The sequence below is a fragment of the Bufo bufo genome, chromosome 4, assembly GCF_905171765.1.
Source record: "Bufo bufo chromosome 4, aBufBuf1.1, whole genome shotgun sequence".
NCBI lineage: Eukaryota > Metazoa > Chordata > Amphibia > Anura > Bufonidae > Bufo > Bufo bufo.
Window position 1 is genome coordinate 276,147,905 of NC_053392.1, and position 25,784 is coordinate 276,173,688.

Sequence of the window (25,784 nt, forward strand, 5' to 3'; positions counted from 1 at the left end):
AGCAAGTGGCCCTGCGGATGCCCTTCCTGGGAGAGCAGCCCCTGGAGGAATGGGTGAAGGATCTAGAGCACCGGGTATGGCAGGAGCTATGGCTGGAGGATGCCTACCAGGCGCTTTGGTGGTATATGGCACAGTATATACCCTGGACAGCCGAACATGACAAGCCAGAGGGAGAGGCGTTTGATGGTCCTGGCTTGTTATGGGAGTCCTTTGCAGAGCCTGACTACGGGAGCCCTGCACAGTCCAGACTTCAGGACATTTTCTATGAGAGGGAGGCTAGGCATGAGTGGGATGACCCCCATGAGGTAGAGCAAGACCTGGCTCACCTAGCAACCCTGGAGTGGGAACTGGAGCAGGACTACCGAGATCTCTTGCACTCCATTGAGAAGGCTCAGCAGGACGGTAAGGTGACAGACCCAGATCCAGACCCATTCAGCTGGGCAGATATTGTAGAGTGTTACTGGGAAGGACCCCAGGTGGCCGGTAGAGATGGGACCGAGGTCTCTCCACCGGTCCTGCAGGGAATTGGGAGCCCAGTCTCCATTCCCCAGCGGCAGTGTAAAGTGCAGGGAGAGGAGAGCAGCGTCCTCCCTCCCCAGCGGCAGGCTGAGTTACAGGGGGCAGAGGTAGTTGTTCCTGCCCCCCAGCAGCAGAGTGATATGCCGGGAAGGCAGTGTGAAGCGCAGGGAGAGGAGAGCAGCGTCCTCCCTCCCCAGCGGCAGGCTGAGTTACAGGGGGCAGAGGTAGTTGTTCCTACCCCCCAGCAGCAGTGTGATATGCCGGGAAGGCAGTGTGAAATGCAGGGAGAGGAGAGCAGCGTCCTCCCTCCCCAGCGGCAGGCTGAGTTACAGGGGGCAGAGGTAGTTGTTCCTGCCCCCCAGCAGCAGAGTGATTTTTTAGGAATTGGGAGCCCAGTCTCCATTCCCCAGCGGCAGAGTGTCCAGCAGGGAATAGAGAGTCCAGTCTCCTTTCCCCAGCAGCAGGTCACTGTATTGGGAGCGGAGACGGTCGGTCGCCCTCCCCAGCGGCTGGAAGTATGTATGGGAGAGGAGCTCGTTACCCCCTCTCCCCAGCGGCAGCTTAACACACCAGGGGGAGACAGTAACCCCCCACAACAGTGCAGATGGGACCGTGATCTCTGCACCTACGGCACAGGGGGTAGAGACAGTCGGTCTCCCCCTCCAACAGCCAGACTCTAAGCCAGGGAGCAACACAGAGACCGGGAGTACCAGCTTCCAGCATAACCTTGGTGGACTCACTGGACAGAGACAGGCTACCAAATGCAACAGGTCCAGTATTGGGTTGTGGGTGGGCTGCCAGACTAACTCAGGTACCGACCGGCGTGAGGTCAGGTATCTGGTTAGTCTTCCCTGGGGGGGGGAGATGTGTGGCGAAACCAACCTCGCCACTGGGTTTTGGAGAGGCCTGTTTATCAGCCTCTCGCCCCAGGATTATGGGCCCTCTCATCAGCCCATGCAAAACTTAAACCCCATGGCGATTTGACTGTGTTTGTGGCATCTGAGCGCTCAGATCCAAGCCATATGGGGACATGTGGGGTTTTGATATGTGTGACAAAACCATCTGTCTGTGTAATTGTATTGTATGTTATGTGAGGGTACCCAGTTAGCTCATTTTATTGTATTCATGTTGTCTGAGTGCCATTCACCTAATAATATGCACTCAGACTTGAGCTGTCTGGGAATGTGTTAAATGTCTATGTGTATTGTAAAGGGTGGGACATTGTATGTTTGAGTAAGTGATGTCTGTTCCATTGTCCCCACGTGTGTATTGGTGATTTCTCTTTGTCTTGAGAGATAATTGGATTACGCCTCGGGTGTCTCCAGGGCAGAGAGGAGGAAACCATGATGCATTGTGGGGATGTATTGTCTCTGTAAAACCTGCTTGAGCCAGATTGCCATGCTGCCAGCCAGGGCCCAAAAGATACTTTTACTAACTTTTCAACCCCTGGTCTGATTCATGCCATTTTGTAATATGTTGTTCCCCTGAATGGATTGATTGTGAATATGTAATTGTTATGTGAATGTGATGTATGGTTTTAGAGTTATGAAAGTTAGGTAGAAAGTATGTTTTAACTGTATGTGTAATTGAGTTTCCTCTCAGGATAAGGGGAGGGAATATGTGGGATGTAACTGATATGTGATTGGTTGTTTTATACCTCCCTGTGGGCGGTCCTGTATTTGAAAAGACTGTAATAAAAACCAGGCTGGGTGTGCCAGCACCTCAGACCACTGCTTGACCCTCAACACGGAGCCTTGTCTCGTTATTGGGGGGATCCGCTGTATGCTGTTAGAGGCTGATTGCCAGGAGTGTAAGCTGATTCCTGTTCGTCTGCTAGCAGCTATTCGTGAGGTTCCAGTTCGGAGTGCTATTTTGTATCCAGTTCGGGAGTTTGGGTGTATCCTGCAGTAGCTGTGCCTGTCTCTCAGAAAGGGGCTTATCGCCTAAACGGATTTTAACCCCTTGTCTGCTGAAACGGTCTGTTACATTGGTGGCAGCGGTGGGATCGTTCCTACAGCCAGAAGGACAGCTACAGGAGACACCATTTCTTTGGATTCTACAAATTAAAGGCAACGCATGTCCCAGTACAGCGACCCTAAAAGCAACAGGATGGAACCAGCAGTGTTATACGAGGAGGAGGACCTGGATGGCCGGGATGCATTAAGGAAAGGCATCTGGTACCAGGCCCTGGATAGTGTACAATACCAGCGGGGTGAGAGTCTCCCCAGTGAAGAGCAGCGGTTGCAGAAGCAAGTGGCCCTGCGGATGCCCTTCCTGGGAGAGCAGCCCCTGGAGGAATGGGTGAAGGATCTAGAGCACCGGGTATGGCAGGAGCTATGGCTGGAGGATGCCTACCAGGCGCTTTGGTGGTATATGGCACAGTATATACCCTGGACAGCCGAACATGACAAGCCAGAGGGAGAGGCGTTTGATGGTCCTGGCTTGTTATGGGAGTCCTTTGCAGAGCCTGACTACGGGAGCCCTGCACAGTCCAGACTTTAGGACATTTTCTATGAGAGGGAGGCTAGGCATGAGTGGGATGACCCCCATGAGGTAGAGCAAGACCTGGCTCACCTAGCAACCCTGGAGTGGGAACTGGAGCAGGACTACCGAGATCTCTTCCACTCCATTGAGAAGGCTCAGCAGGACGGTAAGGTGACAGACCCAGATCCAGACCCATTCAGCTGGGCAGATATTGTAGAGTGTTACTGGGAAGGACCCCAGGTGGCCGGTAGAGATGGGACCGAGGTCTCTCCACCGGTCCTGCAGGGAATTGGGAGCCCAGTCTCCATTCCCCAGCGGCAGTGTGAAGTGCAGGGAGAGGAGAGCAGCGTCCTCCCTCCCCAGCGGCAGGCTGAGTTACAGGGGGCAGAGGTAGTTGTTCCTGCCCCCCAGCAGCAGAGTGATATGCCGGGAAGGCAGTGTGAAGCGCAGGGAGAGGAGAGCAGCGTCCTCCCTCCCCAGCGGCAGGCTGAGTTACAGGGGGCAGAGGTAGTTGTTCCTACCCCCCAGCAGCAGTGTGATATGCCGGGAAGGCAGTGTGAAATGCAGGGAGAGGAGAGCAGCGTCCTCCCTCCCCAGCGGCAGGCTGAGTTACAGGGGGCAGAGGTAGTTGTTCCTGCCCCCCAGCAGCAGAGTGATTTTTTAGGAATTGGGAGCCCAGTCTCCATTCCCCAGCGGCAGAGTGTCCAGCAGGGAATAGAGAGCCCAGTCTCCTTTCCCCAGCAGCAGGTCACTGTATTGGGAGCGGAGACGGTCGGTCGCCCTCCCCAGCGGCTGGAAGTATGTATGGGAGAGGAGCTCGTTACCCCCTCTCCCCAGCGGCAGCTTAACACACCAGGGGGAGACAGTAACCCCCCACAACAGTGCAGATGGAACCGTGATCTCTGCACCTACGGCACAGGGGGTAGAGACAGTCGGTCTCCCCCTCCAACAGCCAGACTCTAAGCCAGGGAGCAACACAGAGACCGGGAGTACCAGCTTCCAGCATAACCTTGGTGGACTCACTGGACAGAGACAGGCTACCAAATGCAACAGGTCCAGTATTGGGTTGTGGGTGGGCTGCCAGACTAACTCAGGTACCGACCGGCGTGAGGTCAGGTATCTGGTTAGTCTTCCCTGGGGGGGGGAGATGTGTGGCGAAACCAACCTCGCCACTGGGTTTTGGAGAGGCCTGTTTATCAGCCTCTCGCCCCAGGATTATGGGCCCTCTCATCAGCCCATGCAAAACTTAAACCCCATGGCGATTTGACTGTGTTTGTGGCATCTGAGCGCTCAGATCCAAGCCATATGGGGACATGTGGGGTTTTGATATGTGTGACAAAACCATCTGTCTGTGTAATTGTATTGTATGTTATGTGAGGGTACCCAGTTAGCTCATTTTATTGTATTCATGTTGTCTGAGTGCCATTCACCTAATAATATGCACTCAGACTTGAGCTGTCTGGGAATGTGTTAAATGTCTATGTGTATTGTAAAGGGTGGGACATTGTATGTTTGAGTAAGTGATGTCTGTTCCATTGTCCCCACGTGTGTATTGGTGATTTCTCTTTGTCTTGAGAGATAATTGGATTACGCCTCGGGTGTCTCCAGGGCAGAGAGGAGGAAACCATGATGCATTGTGGGGATGTATTGTCTCTGTAAAACCTGCTTGAGCCAGATTGCCATGCTGCCAGCCAGGGCCCAAAAGATACTTTTACTAACTTTTCAACCCCTGGTCTGATTCATGCCATTTTGTAATATGTTGTTCCCCTGAATGGATTGATTGTGAATATGTAATTTTTATGTGAATGTGATGTATGGTTTTAGAGTTATGAAAGTTAGGTAGAAAGTATGTTTTAACTGTATGTGTAATTGAGTTTCCTCTCAGGATAAGGGGAGGGAATATGTGGGATGTAACTGATATGTGATTGGTTGTTTTATACCTCCCTGTGGGCGGTCCTGTATTTGAAAAGACTGTAATAAAAACCAGGCTGGGTGTGCCAGCACCTCAGACCACTGCTTGACCCTCAACACGGAGCCTTGTCTCGTTATTGGGGGGATCCGCTGTATGCTGTTAGAGGCTGATTGCCAGGAGTGTAAGCTGATTCCTGTTCGTCTGCTAGCAGCTATTCGTGAGGTTCCAGTTCGGAGTGCTATTTTGTATCCAGTTCGGGAGTTTGGGTGTATCCTGCAGTAGCTGTGCCTGTCTCTCAGAAAGGGGCTTATCGCCTAAACGGATTTTAACCCCTTGTCTGCTGAAACGGTCTGTTACAAAGTCTTGTAGATATGAAAGCTTAGTGCCTTCCTCGATTATCCCCCTGAAGTCCAGGCTACTTACTTGGGGTCCATGGCTCCATAACTCCAACTATTCCCCCTGAATTACTGAGAGTTTCCCACACCTGGGTTGGGACTAGAGTGAAGTAACGAAGGCAAAGTGGGAATAGGCCCTTCGAACTATTGTAGACTGTGACAGCGATTACCTCATAACCCCTTCTTTCCTCCCTGGTTTTCCTTCCCCCTCTTTACCCTTTTAATGTTATGGTCTATTTGTTACAGACCTTACTAACTATGCAAACCACTTATGTATACTATTGTCCTATAAGCAGGCCTATATTATAGGCATATGTTGTTATGCTTTCAAATACCACAAATTATGGCTTAACCTGCCAATTACTGAAAATGCCAATAAAAATTATTTATTCTAAAATTCTACATAATTTAGGTTGATAGACAGGAAGTCAGTACTATCTCCTTCTACATCATTTACAGTGTGAGACAGGAAGACAATACTGAGCTTATACTCCATTTAAAGTGAGAGACAGGGAGGTAGCACTATATGTATGTATATAATTTACAACGAGAGACAGGAAGACAGTACTATCTGTTTCTACATCATTTATAATGAGAGACAGGAAGACAGAACTATCTGTTTCTACATCATTTACAATGAGAGACAGGAAGACATCACTATCTGTATATACATGATTTACAGTGAAAGATAGAAAGACAGTACTATCTACTTCTTCATTTAAAGTGCCAGTGCCATATGATTCTACATAACTCACAGCGGGAGGTAGGAAGACATTACTATCTGTATCTAGATGATTTAAAATAAGAGACTGGAAGATAGTACTATCTGTATCTATATCATTTACAACAAGAGACAGGAAGATAGTGCTATATTTATCTGTATCATTGACAGTGAGAGATAGGAAGAAAGTACAGTCCGTTTCTACAGAATTAACAGTGAGAGACAAGAAGACAGCAATATTTGTTTTGAAATCGTTCATAGTGAGATAAAGGAATACAGCGCTATCTACTTCTGTATCATTTACAGTGAAAGGTAGAAAGACAGTACTATCTTTTTCTACATCATTTGCATTGAGAGACAGGAAGACAATACTATCTGTGTAAACATAATTTACAATGGGTGACAGGAAGGCAGTACTATCTGTATCTATATAATTTACCGTGAGAAACTGGAGGATAATACTATCTGCTTCTACTTCATTTTCAGTGACAGACAGAAAGGCAGTACTACCGTATTTGTATGTACATCATTTACAATGAGAAACAGGATGACAGTACTATGTGTTTATACATCATTGACATTAAGAGACAGGAAGATACGGTAGTACTATCTATTTTTAAATCCTTTACAGTGAGAGACAAGAAGAGAGTACTACATATCTGTTTCTACATCATTTATAGTGAGAGACAGGAAGACAACACTGTCTCTTTCTACATCATTTACAGCGAGAGACAGGAACACAGTACTATTTGTTTTTACAAATACAGCGCTATCTACTTCTGTATCATTTACAGTGAAAGGTAGAAAGACAGTACTATCTTTTTCTACATCCTTTACAGTGAGAGACAGGAAGACAGTACTATCTGATTACACTTAATTTACAGTGAGAGACTGGAAGTCAGTACTATCTGTATCTAAAACATTTACAGTGAGAGAAAGGAAGGCAGTACTACAAATACCACTATTGGAGGATAGATATGAATACAATATGTAGAGGATGAGGCCCTTGGATATATAGAAGTCTTTATAGATTATAGTACTATCTTGCTCTTATCTATTTATAAATGATTGATCTCCTGCGGTATATTTTATATTGTCTTTTATAACAAAATTTTATATATTGTTGTTGATTATTTGACATGTTATATTTGATTTTGACCATGTTTTGGCCACACTAATACTAATTAAGAGGCTGCGGTCTCGATGCCGCAAAAAACGCAGGTGCGTTTTCAAAACCGCACCAAAAACGCACCAAAAATCGCATTATAAGAATAAGTGATTCCAGCCCAGTTTTTGCAGATCACTCATGACGGTATAAAAGGAGGGGATTCAACAACAGGGATATAGCTACTGAGGAAGAGGATTGAAGTCCTCGAAACGCGTTTAGCGTTATATCCCTGCCAACATCAAGCTTCTGGATATGATGGATGAAATCTAAAGTATCTTTTACAAAGTGGAGCGCTCCATTTCTTCATCCGACCTGCAGCTCACATAGGAATATCGGACTAAGAATATCGGACTGAAATTCCCAAGTCCCGCGATATCTCTGGTACACCACGTGACAGACGCCAGAGAGCGGGGACGCCGAGAGCGAGCAGTGGAACAAGCGGCTGAATCATACGGCCGGAGTGTCGTTTATGTGGGTAAGCCAAAACTTTTCTGTGAATTCACCACATACCCAACTACTGAAGGCTGCAATACCCAGTAATACAAGAACTACTGACGTTAAACATAGAGAGGGAGATGATATCCCCCAACAACTAAAATAGCTTGTGGACTTGGCTATATTTTCTTATTTAAAGAGACAGTACACTGAATTGGAGACATACTGCAAACTGGCAAAGGAACATTATACTGTCTCAAGAGACATTACTTTGGTGCGGTTCGTGACGTAACCAGTCCAGTGTTATTGTATTTTATATTATTTATTTTTTAGGGGTTCTTTTAACAATGTTATTTTAATAAGTGCATGCATTTCTGCTAATATCTACTGTTGAACTAGCGGTTAATTACTAATAAATAGTTGTTTGATGTGCAACCACATAGCGAGTGCCAGCCGTTTTTTCCTAGTACTATCTGTATCTGCATAATTTACAGTGAGAGAAAAGAAGGCAGTACTATCTGTATCTGCATAATTTACAGTGAGAGACAGGAAGGCAGTACTGTCTCTATATCATTTCTATATGAGTTATAGTGAGAGACAAGAAGATAATACTATCTGTGTGTGCTGTATTTAAAGGAAGATTCAGGGTTAGAGTAATATGTGTGCCTAAATTATTTACAATGGAAATCAGGGTGGAAGAGAGAGGCATATTGTAGTACTTTAACAGTCTACATAATTTCTCAGAAGAAATAAGTAGTAAGTACTATCTATATCTACATCAATTACAGAAATAGAGAGGGAGAAAGCACTATGTGTGTCTATATATATTACAGTGAGAAAAAGGGAGACATTTCTATGTGTATCTCCATTGCTTACAGTGAGATAAAGGGAGGCACTACAATCTGTGTATACACCATTTACAGTGAAAGACAGAAAAGTAGTGGTACGTATACGTGTGTATAATTTAAAGAAAGAAACAAAGACATAGTAATATATGTGCTTACTAGTGTTGATCGAGCACCAAAGTGCTCGGGTGCTCTGGTGCTTGAGTAGAACACTTTGGGATGCTCTGGCTATACAGAGCATCCGAGCACAATGGAAGTAAATGGGAGAACCCGAGCATTAAACAAGGCACCCCCTGCTCTGAAGAGGGGAGGGTGTCTGGTTCACAAGAAAAGGTCAGAATTTGATAGAAACACCACTGAAATATTTGGGAAACATCATAGGTAGAATGTCTGGATGCATCTGGGACTCCCAGGTCGCTGCTGGGAACGATGTTGTCCGAGTAGTACGCCACTTTTTCAGACTGCCAATAATACGCACAAAACTGAAGATAAAATCGATTTTACAGGAAAAATTGTTAGGAAACATTATTTTCTGTATATTTACTTATATATAAGGTGCAAGTGCTTCCAAAAATTACAAGGAAGAGGCACTCCGATACAACCTGTATATCACATAAAGGAGGGCCTCATTCACATTGTGATACAATTGTACAGGTAGTGGGACTCCTACACTCATAAAGCCTATGCACTAAGTAAAAGGCCTGCCAAACATTACAAGTAACTGGCACTACAATACACCCTTTATTACACATAAAGGAGGGCATCATAAACACTCTTGAAAAATTATGATTGATGGCCTGCTGGTGATCCTCAAAAAATTAGGAGCAAGGGCCTGCTGGTGACCCTCTAAAACATTAGGAGGGCCTGCTGCTGATCTGACCATCTAAAGAAATTAGGGGTGAGGGTCTGCTGCTGAGCTGACCTTCTAAAACATTAGGGGTGAGGGTCTGCTGCTGAGCTGACCTTCTAAAACATTAGGGGCGAGGGCCTGCTGCTGATCAGACAATCTAAAAAATTAGGGCTGAGGGCCTGCTACTGATCTGACCATCTAAAACATTATGGGCGATGGCCTGCTGGTGACCCTCTAAAACATTAGGAGCGAGGGCCTGCTGATGAGCTGACCCTTTAAAACATTAGAGCGAGGACAGCCTAATAAGCATGTTGATATGATGGAGGAGGAGGACGAGAAAAGGAACACTGAACCATATACCCTTTTTTGTGGTGGAAGGGGTGCATGGGAATACAGTGTATTCAATACACCATAAAAGCCACATTTAAGGTGCCTTTATGTTTAGCCGCTTTCCTCTGGTGGAGTAGAGAAGTCAGGGGCAATCCAGGCCTTGTTCATTTTGATCAGTCAACCTGTCAGCATTTGACAGGCAGATGCGCTTATCAGTTATTATGCCCCCAGCAGCACTAAATACCCGCTCTGACAAAAGGCTGGCAGCAGGGCATGCCAGCACCTCCAAGGCATAGGGCGCCAGTTCGTGCCATGTGTCCAGCTTGAAAAATAACAAAAGATAAGCAGCACTATAGAGTCCAGCAATTGGAAAAAATGTATCTATCCTTGATAGCTGAGGTGGTGCTTGCAGATGGAGATCCTGGCTTAGGGTCCCGGCATGTACCAGAAATACGTAAAGATCCGCAGCACTCTTCCATTTGTGCAAAATACAAATTGGTTTATTTCAAATCAGCAGCATAATGACAGCGACGTTTCGACCATCTCTGGTCTTTATCAAGCAATGTGATTATAACATAAGGTATGCCTTAAATAGGGTATGTGTGACACCACCCAGGAAGTGGGGGTGTGTCACCAATATTAATCAAAATGTCTTCACAAATGTGTCAATCATACATACAGATATATGTGAATCAAATCGGAGTGTGCATTCAATTCATTAAAATCATTGATGAGCCACTTACTTCATCCTGGAGGTGTCCCGTGTGAGGTCCAGTTTACAGAGAACCGCGTGCTAATAGTCCGATTCTCTTACCTAATAACAAGGACTTTTGTGCCAAGTTTGAATTAATTTCTAACTGTTATTCCATGGACATCATGTTATTAAATATGGAATTTCTACAGGCTGAAACACAGGAAAATAAAAAATGTATTGACCAGCTGGAAACACAGATTAGGACATTATTGTCTAAGGCCGATTTTTCTGTGTTAAATGAAAAACTAAGTTCTGATCTACTTAAATATCGCAATAATATAGAGATAACAAAACACCAAAAATGGCACAGAGACATGGAAGACTACCACAAAGGTGATGTTTATAGGAAACAACCTACAGGATGGCAGATGAACCAGCCGAGGAGAATTAAGCCCAGACCTCGACGACCGAACAGAAGAACAGACATGGAAACTACAGCAACAGAGTCTTCTGAGGATCTTAGTGATGACGCCCGTTTTTTAGGACAAAGACAGACAAATGGAAAAGACAAAGGAGAGGAGGACGTAAACACAGATGATGGAGGAAACAATATGGTTACCAGATCCAAGAAACCACCTATGGATCCGAGTCGGAGGGGACAAGCGACAATACAGAAGGATTCCCCCCACTACAAAGCAAGATAGACACATTAGTGGTAAATATTTCTTCATATACTTCTTCTGATCTGGAGCTTTCCCTTATTGATAAGGGACTATCATTTTGTCCCACCACATACATTGACTGGTTTAAGTATGAAATAGACTTGTTTGCCTTCTTTAGAAGATTGAGACTGAAAGCCTTTTCAGCTATGGGTTCATTGGATGATTCATGAACAACTGTCTCCATAGCAACTAGTGAAACTTTGTCACTTAAAAGCCTTAACCTCTATACTAAAAGTAATTTTTATCCACCTTCCAACAACAATATAGTGGAGGCATATATCTCTTTAGTCCAAAAAGATGTTAACAAACTTAGAACACAGGTCCCACAACTTAGGTATAGATCTAACCTCACAAAAACAGATACTTTGGATCAGTTAAGCTGTAGGAAGGAGATCACTATAAAACCAGTGTATAAGGGAGGGGCTATAGTGATTATGGACACAGTTAAATATGAACAGGAGATTTTACGTCAACTCAATGACTCATCAGTATGCCGTCAAATCGATCATGAACCTAAATTTGAATTCACACGGAGGATCACACTTTTGGTTGATGACTACGGTTGAGCGAACCCGAAATGTAAAGTTCGGGTTCATACCGAACTTTAGGATTTTTGGACCCCGGACCCGAGCCCGAACATTTCAGTAAAAGTTTGGGTTCAGTGTTCGGCGCTTTCTTGGCGCTTTTTGAAAGGCTGCAGAGCAGCCAGTCAACAAGCGGTTAACTGTATGACCTTAGAAGCCATCACAGCCATGCCTACTAATGGCATGGCTGTGATTAGCCAGTGTAGCATGTGACCCAGCCTCTATATAAGCTGGAGTCATGTAGCGTTGATCGTCACTCTGCTGTGCTTATTGTAGGGAGAGGATGCTGCTGCTGTAAGGGAGAGAATAGGAGAGAGTCTTTGCTCAAAATCTGAATCTGACTCAGCGATCTACATACATTGTGTTTTGTGGGTGCAGGGCACAATTTTTTTATCCTGCCCTGAGCCCAGTGACCGAAAGAAAATAACTTTAATAAGTCAGTTAGGTGGTCGGCGGCGGCCATTTTATGCAAGCTCAGTGCACCAGCACTGCATCTGAGCTTTTGGGACATTGAAATTTTTGGGGTAATTTAAAAACATCTGGATTAGTCAGTGTGCAATTTAAGCTAGAAATACAGACATCATTTTCTGGGGTTTTAAAACCACACTTTTTTTCCCCAAAAAACACTATTTTCCTGATCTGCAAGTGTTAAATTCAAGTGTTATATATACAGCTTTCATATTCTGTTACCAAAAAAACACTTTTTTTTGGCAATATACAACATCTGGATTAGTCAGTGGACAATTTAAGCTAGAAATATAGCCATCATTTTCTGGGGTTTTAAAAACACACTTTTTTGCCAAAATCCACTATTTTCCTGATCTGCAAGTGTTAAATTCAAGTTTAATATATACAGCTTTCATATTCTGTTACCAAAAAAAACACTTTTTTGGCAATATACAACATCTGGATTAGTCATTGTGCAATTTAAGCTAGAAACACACCCATCATTTTCTGGGGTTTTAAAAACACACTTTTTTGCCAACAAACACTATCTTCAGGCCTTGCAGCATCAGCACGTGAGAAATTACAGGCTTATATACTGCTGTCAAATTCAGTTATTAATCAAACACCCGTTTGGGCAAAAAAAAAATTATTGTTGCCAGCCTTTCATGTGTAACATCCTGAAGTATGTCACTAAACTTCTGTATCCCTGCTACAATAATGTCAGGTGTATATGTGTATTTCCATCTAGTGTAATCTAACTGTGCATTGCCATGATATGTATTTCCAGGTCTGTATTATATATTTGCTGTAATTTCAATGTACACCAGCAGGTGGCAGCAGTATGTAACAGGATCTTAGCCAGTTTAGTATTGCTAGATTGGAATAGTTCATTCCAACCTCACTGCCCCCTCTTTGAGGAGGAGTGGAATGTTCCCACATCCTGTCTCATGAGGTGGAGAAGGAAGTTTAGTTAGTGTGTACCAGCCACCCCGGCTAGGGGAACGCTGTGTTAGTAGGAGCTCCCAGAAACAGGGATCCCAACCTAGAATCCAACCTCGGCTGAGGTCCAGGATCCCTCTATCCAGCCTGAGTCATCTACCTCAGCTGGTTGACAAGCAAGCAGCCACCTCCAGATCTACAGATCTCCAGGAAGCCATTCCCTGCGAGCAGAACTGTGAGTGTTTAATCCAATGTCCACGAGAAGCCAAATACCTCCTTTAGCTAGTCAGGCCCAAACCAAGCAGACCACAGACAGAGCAGAAGATAGATACCTGCCAGATTCTAACAGGCGTATGTACAAGAAGCAGAATATATATAAATTCCTGCCACATATTGCCACTACCTGCTGGGACCCTAGACTATTGCTGTACTCATATGGATTTATGCTGCACCCCTTTAGTAAAGACAAGTTGGATCATATTTCCTGTCTGGATCTCATTCATTCCTCAATTACTCCTACTGACCACACTCAATTTTATTGCAAGTGAGCCAGGATACAGGAGTCCAGCCGTACCCAGGTAGGAGACACTGTTGACATTACACAGAGACATTATCCCCCTCTGGCATTCCTCACCTGGTACGTGAGTTGCAACATCTTAAAGGGCCCTGAGACTATAACCTGCGCACATTGCAATTGGCGTCACAAACTAAAAAACATAAATTTTGCGCCAGTGTGCATTAGTCACAATCCGGCTTACTGCACATGCAGATGTCATTGTGAGATACACCCTTAATACATTTGGGTTATATTCAGATATTTGAAATACCGACATTTGGTGAACAAATCTTTAATTCAGGCCTTCTGTGGGTAATGCTATGTGAGATACACCCTGTATATACAGAGATTATCTTCTTTCATTAATAAAACACCCTTTTTGGGGCAAAAAACACAATATTTCAGGCCTTGCAGCATCTTGACGTTTGAAATTCCTGGGTTATATACTGCTGCCATATTGAGTTATTAAACAAACACCCGTTTGGGCAAAAAAACTTTATTTGGCAGCCTTTGCTGCATATCTCATTGTGAGATACACCCTTAATACATTTAAGTTATATTCAGATATTTGAAATACCGCCATTTGGTGAACAAATCTTTAATTCAGGCCTACTGTGGGTCAGGCCATGTGAGATACACCCTGTATATACAGGGCTTATATTCTTTCAATAATAAAACACCCTTTACATACAGGGGTTTGATTCAGGTATTTGAAATACAGCCATTTTGGTCAAACAAATATTTAATTAAGGTCTACTGTGGGTCAGGCCGTGTGAGATACACAGTTTACATACAGGGGTTTAATTCAGGCATTTGAAATACCGCCATTTGGTGCACAAATCTTTAATTCAGGCCTACTGTGGGTCAGGCCGTGTGAGATACACCCTTTACATACAGGGGCTTGATTCAGGCATTTGAAATACAGCCATTTTGGACAAACAAATCTTTAATTGAGGCCTACTGTGGGTCAGGCCGTGTGAGATACACCCTTTACATACAGGGGTTTGATTTAGTTATTTGAAATACAGCCATTTTGGGCAATAAAAAATCTTTAATTCAGGCCTACTGTGGGTCAGGCCGTGTGAAATACACCCTTTACATAGAGGGGTTTGATTCAGGTATTTGAAATACAGCCATTTTGGGCAAACAAATGTTTAATTGAGGCCTACTGTGGGTCAAACCGTGTGAGATACAACCTTTAAATACAGGGGTTTGACTCAGGCATTTGAAATACAGCCATTTTGGGCAAAGAAATCTTTAATTGATGCCTAGTCTGGTTCAGGCCGTGTGAGATACACCCTTCACATACTGTCGTTCTATTCTACTATTAATTAAACACCCATTTAGGGCAAGATCCTAAATTTGAGAAATATGAGGAGAGCGTCAAATAAGGGACGTGGCCCAGGTCGTGGTGCTGCTGGTGGAGCTCCTGTTGCAGGGAGAAGACGTGGTCGATCTGTGCGAGCTACATGCACAAGTGAAACCCCTTCCTCAGGTGCGAGTAGGCGACAGAACCTGCAGCGTTATTTGGTCAGGCCTAATGCGGCTCTACGAATGGTGAGGCCTGAACAAGTACAGGCGATAGTATATTGGGTTGCTGACAGTGGATCCAGTTCATTCACATTGTCTCCCACCCAGTCTCCAGCTGAAAGACCACAGTTGGCACCTGCAGCCGATGTCCAAGCAGTCTGAGCCCCAAGTCATGCCGTAGTCTCTTCTTCTTTTTTATGACTCTGATGATTGAGTGCACCGATGCCCAACCACTTATCTTTCAAGATAAGTACATGGGAGGACCATCGCAACACGTCTTGGATGATGACGAAACACAAGTGCCAACTGCTGGGGCTTTCGAAAGTGTGCAGACCGACAAGGAAGGCAGGGGTGAAGACTGGGTGGAAGATGATGTGGAGGACCCCACATGGAATCAAGGTCATGCGAGTGACCTATGTATTTCGGAGGAAGAGGCGGTGGTCGCACAAAACCACCAGCACAGCAGAAGAGGGATCAGGGTGAAAAAGCGGAGTGACCGTCCTCTAGACAGTACACCATCTACTGCCCACCGCAGCAAGGGACCGAGCACACTAAAGCCATCTCCAAGGAGTTCTCTGGCGTGGCAGCTCTTCAGACAATGTGCTGACGACAAGACATGAGTGGTTTGCACGCTGTGCAATCAGAGTCTGAAGCGAGGCATAAATGTTCTCAACTTGAGCACAACCTGCATGACCAGGCATTTAAGTGCAAAGCACGAGCTACAGTGGAGTAGACACCTCAAAAACCAAGAAAGGTATCTGGCTCCTCCTGCTTCCTCTTCTGCTGCAGTCTCGGCCTCTTCATCCACCTGCCACCCCGCAAACAGAGGATCTGCCAGCAACAGCAACACCTGGGTTACCAAGCATCTCCACAATGTCCCAAGGAAGCGTTCAGTTCTCCATCTCCCAAACGCTGGAGAGGAGGAGGAAGTACCCCCCTACCCACCCGCGATCCCTAGCCCATTTCTAAATTACTGGACTTTGAAATGCTGCCATTCCGTCTGGTGGAGACGGATAGTTTTAAAGGCCTTATGGCGGTGGTTGTCCCACAGTACGTCGTGCCCAGCCGCCACTACTTTTACAGTAGAGCCATCCCTTCCCTGCACAACAAAGTGGGGGACAAAATCAGGTGTGCACTGCGCAACACCATCTGTGGCAAGGTGCACCTGACTACGGATACGTGGATCAGTAAGCACAATCAGGGACGTTATATCTCCCTAACAGCACACTGGGTAAATGCAGTGGCGGCTGGGCCTGAGGCGGATAGCAGTTTGGCTCATGTCCTTCCACCACCGAGGATTGCAGGGCGCTTCAGTTTGCCTCCTGTTGCTTCCTCCTCCTACTCTGCTTTCTCATCCTCTACCAGCTCCTCATCCTGTCAGCGTAACACCTTCACCACCAACTTCAGCACAGCCAGGGGTAAATGACAGCAGGCAGTTTTAAAACGTATCTGTTTGCGGGACAAACCCCACACCGCGCAAGAGCTGTGGACGGACCTTGAACAACAGACCAATGAGTGGTTTGTGCCAGTCAGCCTCAAGCCTGGCCTGGTGGTGTGCGAAAATGGGCGAAATCTCGTAGCAGCTCTGGGACTAGCCGGTTTGACGCACATCCCTTGCCTGGCGCATGTGCTGAATTTGGTGGTGCAGAGATTCCTTAAAAATTACCCCGATATGTCAGAGCTGCTGTATAAAGTGCGGGCTGTCTGTGCGCGATTTCCGCGTTTTCACCCTGCTGCTGCTCGCCTGCCAGCGCTGCAGCGTAACTTCGGCCTTCCCGCTCACCGCCTCATATGCAACGTGCCCACAAGTTGGAACTCTACCATGCACATGCTGGCCAGACTGTGCGAGCAGCAGCAGGCAATAGTGGAGTTTCATCTGCAGCACGCCCGGGTGAGTCGCTCGGCGGAACAGCACCACTTCACCACCAATGACTGGGCCTCCATGCGAGACCTGTGTTCCTTGTTGCGCTCTTTCGAGTACTCCACCAACATGGCCAGTGACGATAACGCCATTCTCAGCATTAGTATCCCACTTCTATGCCTCCTTGAAAAAACGCTCCTGGCGATGATGGAAGAGGATGTGGCACAGGAGGAGTTGGAGGAAGAGGGATCATTTCGTAGGGTTTACGGCCGTCATTCCCAAGTGGCTCCGAGGGTGGGTTCCTGCACCCACAAACCCAAGGTACACAATTTTCCAGGCAGGGCACAGTTCTTGATGATGACTAGGTGGAGGATGAGGAGGAGGAGATGGAGGAGGAGGAACCATGTTCAGAGCAGCGTGGCACCCAGACCAGCTTATGGCCATCACTGGTGCGTGGCTTGGGGGATACAGAGGACACAGACGATACACCTCCCACAGAGGACAGATTTTTGTTGCCTCTGGGCAGCCTGGCACGCATGAGCGATTACATGCTGCAGTGTCTCCGCAATGACCGCCGAGTGTTTTATGGAAGCAGAGAGGCGAAAATAGGCATTTAAAACAGTTATCTAATGTTCCTACTGTTAATAAAGTGATTAGAACTGTATATTGAACCAGTTATATGTGTGTTTACATACAGTTCCATCAATTGCAAACTACAAAGATCACAATCCAAATTCAAATTTCATATTGCAATCCAAATTGCATACAACCATACCAGATCATGCTCAACCAATCTGCAAATAGTTACTGCTAACTGCATACTGCAAATTGCGTCCAAATTCGGCAAGTAAAACTATTAGTTAGACCTCAGATTTACCTCTCAGAGAGATCATAAAGTGCTTAAATAACTTGAAGTGAGAGTATAGATACTTAAGAGAGAAATATATCCACCATTTTATGTTGAATGACAAGATTGAACAGTTGAACCACCATCTTATGCATACCGCATTTTATGATACTTTATTCAACACGTGTTTTGTACATGGACGATCTTCTGCGGAGGCGGCAGTGTTATATATGAAGAAAAGTTTAAGTTAATAAAGAAGTTATTTCAAGCATCTTTAAACTAACTGTTTCCATAGAACAGCGCTAGAGGAATTACAGAATAATAGACAGTCTGGTTAGACTAAAAGTCAGAGATATCAAAATTCTTCTAATGGAACAGCGCAAAAGGTACTTCATAGTGCTGCGCCTGCAACAGGGTCAGTGATTTCGTCGTCCACCACCTTCTTTTCCACTTCCACACTCTGGGCATTCTCCTGACTTGTTGACCTAACAAGAACTCCACTTATTGACAACTGTGTCTCATCATCATCATCCACCTCGTGAAACACTAATTGCCTTTCCCCACCATCATCTTCTTCTGACTGTGGATACTCAAGAGTTTGGGAATCAGTGCACAAGATATCCTCATGTCCCGCTTCAAGCGGGCTTATTCAGAGGCCCAAATCAAGTAATGGCGATGAAAAGAGCTCCTCGGAATATCCAAGTGTGGGATCACTTGTTTGCCAAAACTCTCCATGGTTGGAAGAAGGAGGATCAGGGTGAGGATTCTGTTGACCAGATTCTTGGCTACTGAGACTGGACTTTGTTGAAGACAGGGTGGTGCTTAACCGACTGGGAGCATTATTTGCTGCAATCCAACCAACCACCTGGTCGCACTGGTGTGACTTCGAAAGTGGTGTCCTGCGCCGCCGTGCAAATTGGGACATGAAGCTATATATCTTGGATGAGTGTGTTTCTTATGCTCTGGCAGCAGACACAGTTTTACCGCGCCCAGGGCCACAGCCTCTGTGTGCACCATCAGCAGCACGACCACTTCCCCGTCCCTTACTGCATGCCTTGAGCATATTAAATGGTATATATGCTTGCAAGTATGTCACACGTACAGTAGCACAGGTTTTGTAAGTGTATGCACAAATAAATTACACTAAATGTCACAGATATTTAGGATGCGCAAACGTTATACATGAGATGTAGCGCAGGTAATGTCGCTGTCACCAGCAGCGAAAAAATTACACTGAATGTCACAGATATTTAGGATGCGCAAACGTTACATAGGAGATGTAACGCAGGTAATGTCGCTGTCATCAGCGGCCAAACAATTGCGCTGAATGTCACAGATAGTGATCGATGAACATTGGCCGGGACAGTTCGCGAACACGATCGCGCGAACGCGATCAAATGTTCGCGAACCGCAAGTTCGCGGCTGGACCCATTCACTTTAATTTCAGGCGAACCTGAAAAATGTTCAGCTCATATTTGCAGCCACCAAATACTTAGTAGAAGTGCACAAATAGTCCCACAACATGGACAATGACATACCAGAGGGGGATCAATGACAAAAATTCCAACAAAAAATATGTATCTTAACCACCTCCGGACCGCCTAACGCAGGATCGCGTTCCGGAGGTGGCAGCGCTGCGCACAGTCACGCATATATGCGTCATGTAGCGAGACGCGAGACTTCCTGTGAACGCGCGCACACAGGCGCGCGCGCTCACAGGAACGGAAGGTAAGAGAGTTAATCTCCAGCCTGCCAGCGGCGATCGTTCGCTGGCAGGCTGGAGATGTGTTTTTTTTAACCCCTAACAGGTATATTAGACGCTGTTTTGATAACAGCGTCTAATATACCTGCTACCTGGTCCTCTGGTGGTCCCCTTTGTTTGGATCGACCACCAGAGGACACAGGTAGCTCAGTAAAGTAGCACCAAGCACCACTACACTACACTACACCCCCCCCATCACTTATTAACCCCTTATTAGCCCCTGATCACCCCTGATCACCCCATATAGACTCCCTGATCACCCCCCTGTCATTGATTACCCCCCTGTCATTGATCAACCCCCTGTAAAGCTCCATTCAGACGTCCGCATGATTTTTACGGATCCACTGATAGATGGATCGGATCCGCAAAAGGCATCCGGACGTCTGAATGAAGCCTTACAGGGGCATGATCAATGACTGTGGTGATCACCCCATATAGACTCCCTGATCACCCCCCTGTCATTGATTACCCCCCTGTCATTGATTACCCCCCTGTAAAGCTCCATTCAGATGTCCGCATGATTTTTACGGATCCACTGATAGATGGATCGGATCCGCAAAACGCATCCGGACGTCTGAATGAAGCCTTACAGGGGCGTGATCAATGACTGTGGTGATCACCCCATATAAACTCCCTGATCACCCCCTGTCATTGATTACCCCCCTGTCATTGATTACCCCCCTGTAAAGCTCCATTCAGATGTCCGCATGATTTTTACGGATCCACTGATAGATGGATCGGATCCGCAAAACGCATCCGGACGTCTGAATGAAGCCTTACAGGGGCATGATCAATGACTGTGGTGATCACCCCATATAGACTCCCTGATCACCCCCCTGTCATTGATTACCCCCCTGTAAAGCTCCATTCAGATGTCCGCATGATTTTTACGGATGCACTGATAAATGGATCGGATCCGCAAAACGCATACGGACGTCTGAATGAAGCCTTACAGGGGCATGATCAATGACTGTGGTTATCACCCCATATAGACTCCCTGATCACCCCCCTGTCATTGATTACACCCCTGTCATTGATCAACCCCCTGTAAAGCTCCATTCAGATGTCCGCATGATTTTTACGGATCCACTGATAGATGGATCGAATCCGCAAAACGCATCCGGACGTCTGAATGAAGCCTTACAGGGGCGTGATCAATGACTGTGGTTATCACCCCATATAGACTCCCTGATCACCCCCCTGTCATTGATTACACCCCTGTCATTGATCAACCCCCTGTAAAGCTCCATTCAGACGTTTGCATGATTTTTACGGATCCACTGATAGATGGATCGGATCCGCAAAACGCATACGGACGTCTGAATGAAGCCTTACAGGGGCATGATCAATGACTGTGGTTATCACCCCATATAGACTCCCTGATCACCCCCCTGTCATTGATGAACCCCCTGTAAAGCTCCATTCAGATGTTTGCATGATTTTTACGGATCCACTGATAGATGGATCGGATCCGCAAAACGCATACGGACGTCTGAATGAAGCCTTACAGGGGCGTGATCAATGACTGTGGTTATCACCCCATATAGACTCCCTGATCACCCCCCTGTCATTGATTACACCCCTGTCATTGATCAACCCCCTGTAAAGCTCCATTCAGATGTTTGCATGATTTTTACGGATCCACTGATAGATGGATCGGATCCGCAAAACGCATACGGACGTCTGAATGAAGCCTTACAGGGGCGTGATCAATGACTGTGGTTATCACCTCATATAGACTCCCTGATCACCCCCCTGTCATTGATTACACCCCTGTCATTGATCAACCCCCTGTAAAGCTCCATTCAGATGTCCGCATGATTTTTACGGATCCACTGATAGATGGATCGGATCCGCAAAACACATACAGGCGTCTCCCTGGAGCCTTCCAGGGGGGGTGATCAATGACTGTGGTGATCACCCCATATAGACTCCCTGATCACCCCCCTGTCATTGATCACTCCCCCTGTCATTGATCACTCCCCCTGTCATTGATCACCCCCCTGTCATTGATCACCCTCTGTAAGGCTCCATTCAGACATTTTTTTGGCCCAAGTTAGCGGAATTTTTTTTTTTTTTTCTTACAAAGTCTCATATTCCACTAACTTGTGTCAAAAAATAAAATCTCACATGAACTCACCATACCCCTCACGGAATCCAAATGCGTAAAATTTTTTAGACATTTATATTCCAGACTTCTTCTCACGCTTTAGGGCCCCTAGAATGCCAGGGCAGTATAAATACCCCACATGTGACCCCATTTCGGAAAGAAGACACCCCCAGGTATTCCGTGAGGGGCATATTGAGTCCATGAAAGATTGAAATTTTTGTCCCAAGTTAGCGGAACGGGAGACTTTGTGAGAAAAAAATTAAAAATATCAATTTCCGCTAACTTGTGCCAAAAAAAGAAAAAAATTTCTATGAACTCGCCATGCCCCTCATTGAATACCTTGGGGTGTCTTCTTTCCAAAATGGGGTCACATGTGGGGTATTTATACTGCCCTGGCATTCTAGGGGCCCCAAAGCGTGAGAAGAAGTCTGGGATCCAAATGTCTAAAAATGCCCTCCTAAAAGGAATTTGGGCACCTTTGCGCATCTAGGCTGCAAAAAAGTGTCACACATCTGGTATCGCCGTACTCAGGAGAAGTTGGGGAATGTGTTTTGGGGTGTCATTTTACATATACCCATGCTGGGTAAGAGAAATATCTTGGTCAAATGCCAACTTTGTATAAAAAAATGGGAAAAGTTGTCTTTTGCCAAGATATTTCTCTCACCCAGCAAGGGTATATGTAAAATGACACCCCAAAACACATTCCCCAACTTCTCCTGAATACGGCGATACCACATGTGTGACACTTTTTTGCAGCCTAGGTGGGCAAAGGGGCCCATATTCCAAAGAGCACCTTTAGGATTTCACAGGTCATTTACCTACTTACCACACATTAGGGCCCCTGGAAAATGCCAGGGCAGTATAACTACCCCACAAGTAACCCCATTTTGGAAAGAAGACACCCTAAGGTATTCCGTGAGGGGCATGGCGAGTTCCTAGAATTTTTTATTTTTTTGTCACAAGTTAGTGGAAAATGCAGATTTTTTTTTATTTTATTTTTTTCATACAAAGTCTCATATTCCACTAACTTGTGACAAAAAATAAAAACTTCCATGAACTCACTATGCCCATCAGCGAATACCTTGGGGTCTCTTCTTTCCAAAATGGGGTCACTTGTGGGGTAGTTATACTGCCCTGGCATTCTAGGGGCCCAAAGGTGTGGTAAGGAGTTTGAAATCAAATTCTGTAAAAAATGACCTGTGAAATCTGAAAGGTGCTCTTTGGAATGTGGGCCCCTTTGCCCACCTAGGCTGCAAAAAAGTGTCACACATCTGGTATCTCCGTACTCAGGAGAAGTTGGGGAATGTGTTTTGGGGTGTCATTTTACATATACCCATGCTGGGTGAGAGAAATATCTTGGCAAAAGACAACTTTTCCCATTTTTTTATACAAAGTTGGCATTTGACCAAGATATTTATCTCACCCAGCATGGGTATATGTAAAATGACACCCCAAAACACATTCCTCAACTTCTCCTGAATACAGAGATACCAGATGTGTGACACTTTTTTGCAGCCTAGGTGGGCAAAGGGGCCCATATTCCAAAGAGCACCTTTCGGATTTCACAGGTCATTTTTTACAGAATTTGATTTCAAACTCCTTACCACACATTTGGGCCCCTAGAATGCCAGGGCAGTATAACTACCCCACAAGTGACCCCATTTTGGAAAGAAGAGACCCCAAGGTATTCGCTGATGGGCATAGTGAGTTCATGGAAGTTTTTATTTTTTGTCACAAGTTAGTGGAATATGAGACTTTGTATGAAAAAAAATAAATAAAAAAATCATCATTTTCCACTAACTTGTGACAAAAAATAAAAAAATCTAGGAACTTGCCATGCCCCTCACGGAATACCTTGGGGTGTCTTCTTTCCAAAATGGGGTCACTTATGGGGTAGTTATACTGCCCTGGCATTCTAGGGGCCCAAATGTGTGGTAAGGAGTTTGAAATCAAATTCTGTAAAAAATGACCTGTGAAATCCGAAAGGTGCTCTTTGGAATGTGGGCCCCTTTGCCCACCTAGGCTGCAAAAAAGTATCACACATCTGGTATCTCCGTACTCAGGAGAAGTTGGGGAATGTGTTTTGGGGTGTCATTTTACATATACCCATGCTGGGTGAGAGAAATATCTTGGCAAAAGACAACTTTTCCCATTTTTTTATACAAAGTTGGCATTTGACCAAGATATTTATCTCACCCAGCATGGGTATATGTAAAATGACACCCCAAAACACATTCCTCAACTTATCCTGAATACAGAGATACCAGATGTGTGACACTTTTTTGCAGCCTAGGTGGGCAAAGGGGCCCATATTCCAAAGAGCACCTTTTGGATTTCACAGGTCATTTTTTACAGAATTTGATTTCAAACTCCTTACCACACATTTGGGCCCCTAGAATGCCAGGGCAGTATAACTACCCCACAAGTGACCCCATTTTGGAAAGAAGAGACCCCAAGGTATTTCGTGATGGGCATAGTGAGTTCATAGAAGTTTTTATTTTTTGTCACAAGTTAGTGGAATATGAGACTTTGTTAGAAAAAAAAAAAAAAATCATCATTTTCCGCTAACTTGTGACAAAAAATAAAAACTTCTATGAACTCACTATGCCCATCAGCGAATACCTTAGGGTGTGTACTTTCCGAAATGGGGTCATTTGTGGGGTTTTTGTACTGTCTGGCCATTGTAGAACCTCAGGAAACATGACAGGTGCTCAGAAAGTCAGAGCTGCTTCAAAAAGCAGAAATTCACATTTTTGTACCATAGTTTGTAAACGCTATAACTTTTACCCAAACCATTTTTTTTTTACCCAAACATTTTTTTTTATCAAAGACATGTAGAACAATAAATTTAGAGCAAAATTTATACATGGATCTCGTTTTTTTTGCAAAATTTTACAACTGAAAGTGAAAAATGTCATTTTTTTGCAAAAAAATCGTTAAATTTCGATTAATAACAAAAAAAGTAAAAATGGCAGCAGCAATGAAATACCACCAAATGAAAGCTCTATTAGTGAGAAGAAAAGGAGGTAAAATTCATTTGGGTGGTAAGTTGCATGACCGAGCAATAAACGGTGAAAGTAGTGTAGGTCAGAAGTGTAAAAAGTGGCCTGGTCTTTCAGGGTGTTTAAGCACTGGGGGCTGAGGTGGTTAATCACGGGACATTTGTATACGTCTTAAAGGGAAATTCTCTGAAATGTGCCCTGTCGGAGCCTAGAAATTTTTTATTTTAGACCATGGGAGTACGGGCCTTAAAAATTAGGCATTCTTAATCACTGGACATTTGTATACGTCTTAAAGGGAAATTCTCTGAAATGTGCCCTGTCGGAGCCTAGAAATTTTTTATTTTAGACCATGGAAGTACGGGCCTTAAAAATTAGGCATTCACCTGACATAAAAGAAATTCCGATTATGTGGCTCGAGGTACATTATGCAGTCAATGGATAAACATTTTACTGTAGGCCATTGGACTACAGGCCCCAAACATTAGGCATTCAACGAACAGAAAAGATTAAGTGATTATGTGGCCGGAGGTATATTACACTGTCAATGGATATCAATTTTACTGCAGGCCAGTACAAATACAGGTCAAATACATATGTTTGAAAGAACTAAAAATATTAAATTGGATTAAAAACATGGCTAACGAAATCCCCCTTCTTAAAAAAAAATCCTAATGATAATATTTGAAACACGTGGTCGTCACAGGTGTTGAATTCCTCAGAGGCCCAAAACATTAGGCATTTAACGGACAGAAAAGGCTTTTTATGCCGCTGTATTTACCTAAGACAGAAACCATTATTTGTTCTGCGTGGTGGCCTGTCATGAGGAAATTTAATTAAACGTTGTCGTCACATGTGTTGAATTCCTCCGAGATCCATGCCTCATTCATTTTTAGAAATGTGAGGTAGTCCACACTGTTGTGAGCTAGGCGAGTGCACTTATCGGTCATGATCCCCCCTGCTGTGCTGAACGTCCTTTCGGACAGGACACTGGACAAGGGGCAAGCCAAGAGTTCCATGGCAAATTGTGCCAGCTCTGGCCACAGGTCAAGCCTGCACATCCAGTAGTCCAGG

At 45.0% G+C, this 25,784-nt stretch overlaps 2 long non-coding RNA genes across 2 annotated transcripts; one reads left to right on the top strand and one right to left on the bottom strand.

Moving 5' to 3' along the window:
* The first annotated feature begins 5,273 nt into the window (after nt 1-5,273).
* Nucleotides 5,274-24,559, top strand: LOC120997355. The gene is made up of 3 exons (XR_005778153.1): nt 5,274-5,403; nt 10,276-10,286; nt 24,550-24,559. It is a non-coding gene; the product is annotated as an uncharacterized LOC120997355 (long non-coding RNA).
* Nucleotides 5,289-22,092, bottom strand: LOC120997356. Its single transcript, XR_005778154.1, has 3 exons — nt 22,083-22,092; nt 5,791-5,794; nt 5,289-5,399 (listed from the first exon to the last, which is right to left on the bottom strand). It is a non-coding gene; the product is annotated as an uncharacterized LOC120997356 (long non-coding RNA).
* Nucleotides 24,560-25,784: the final 1,225 nt, after the last annotated feature.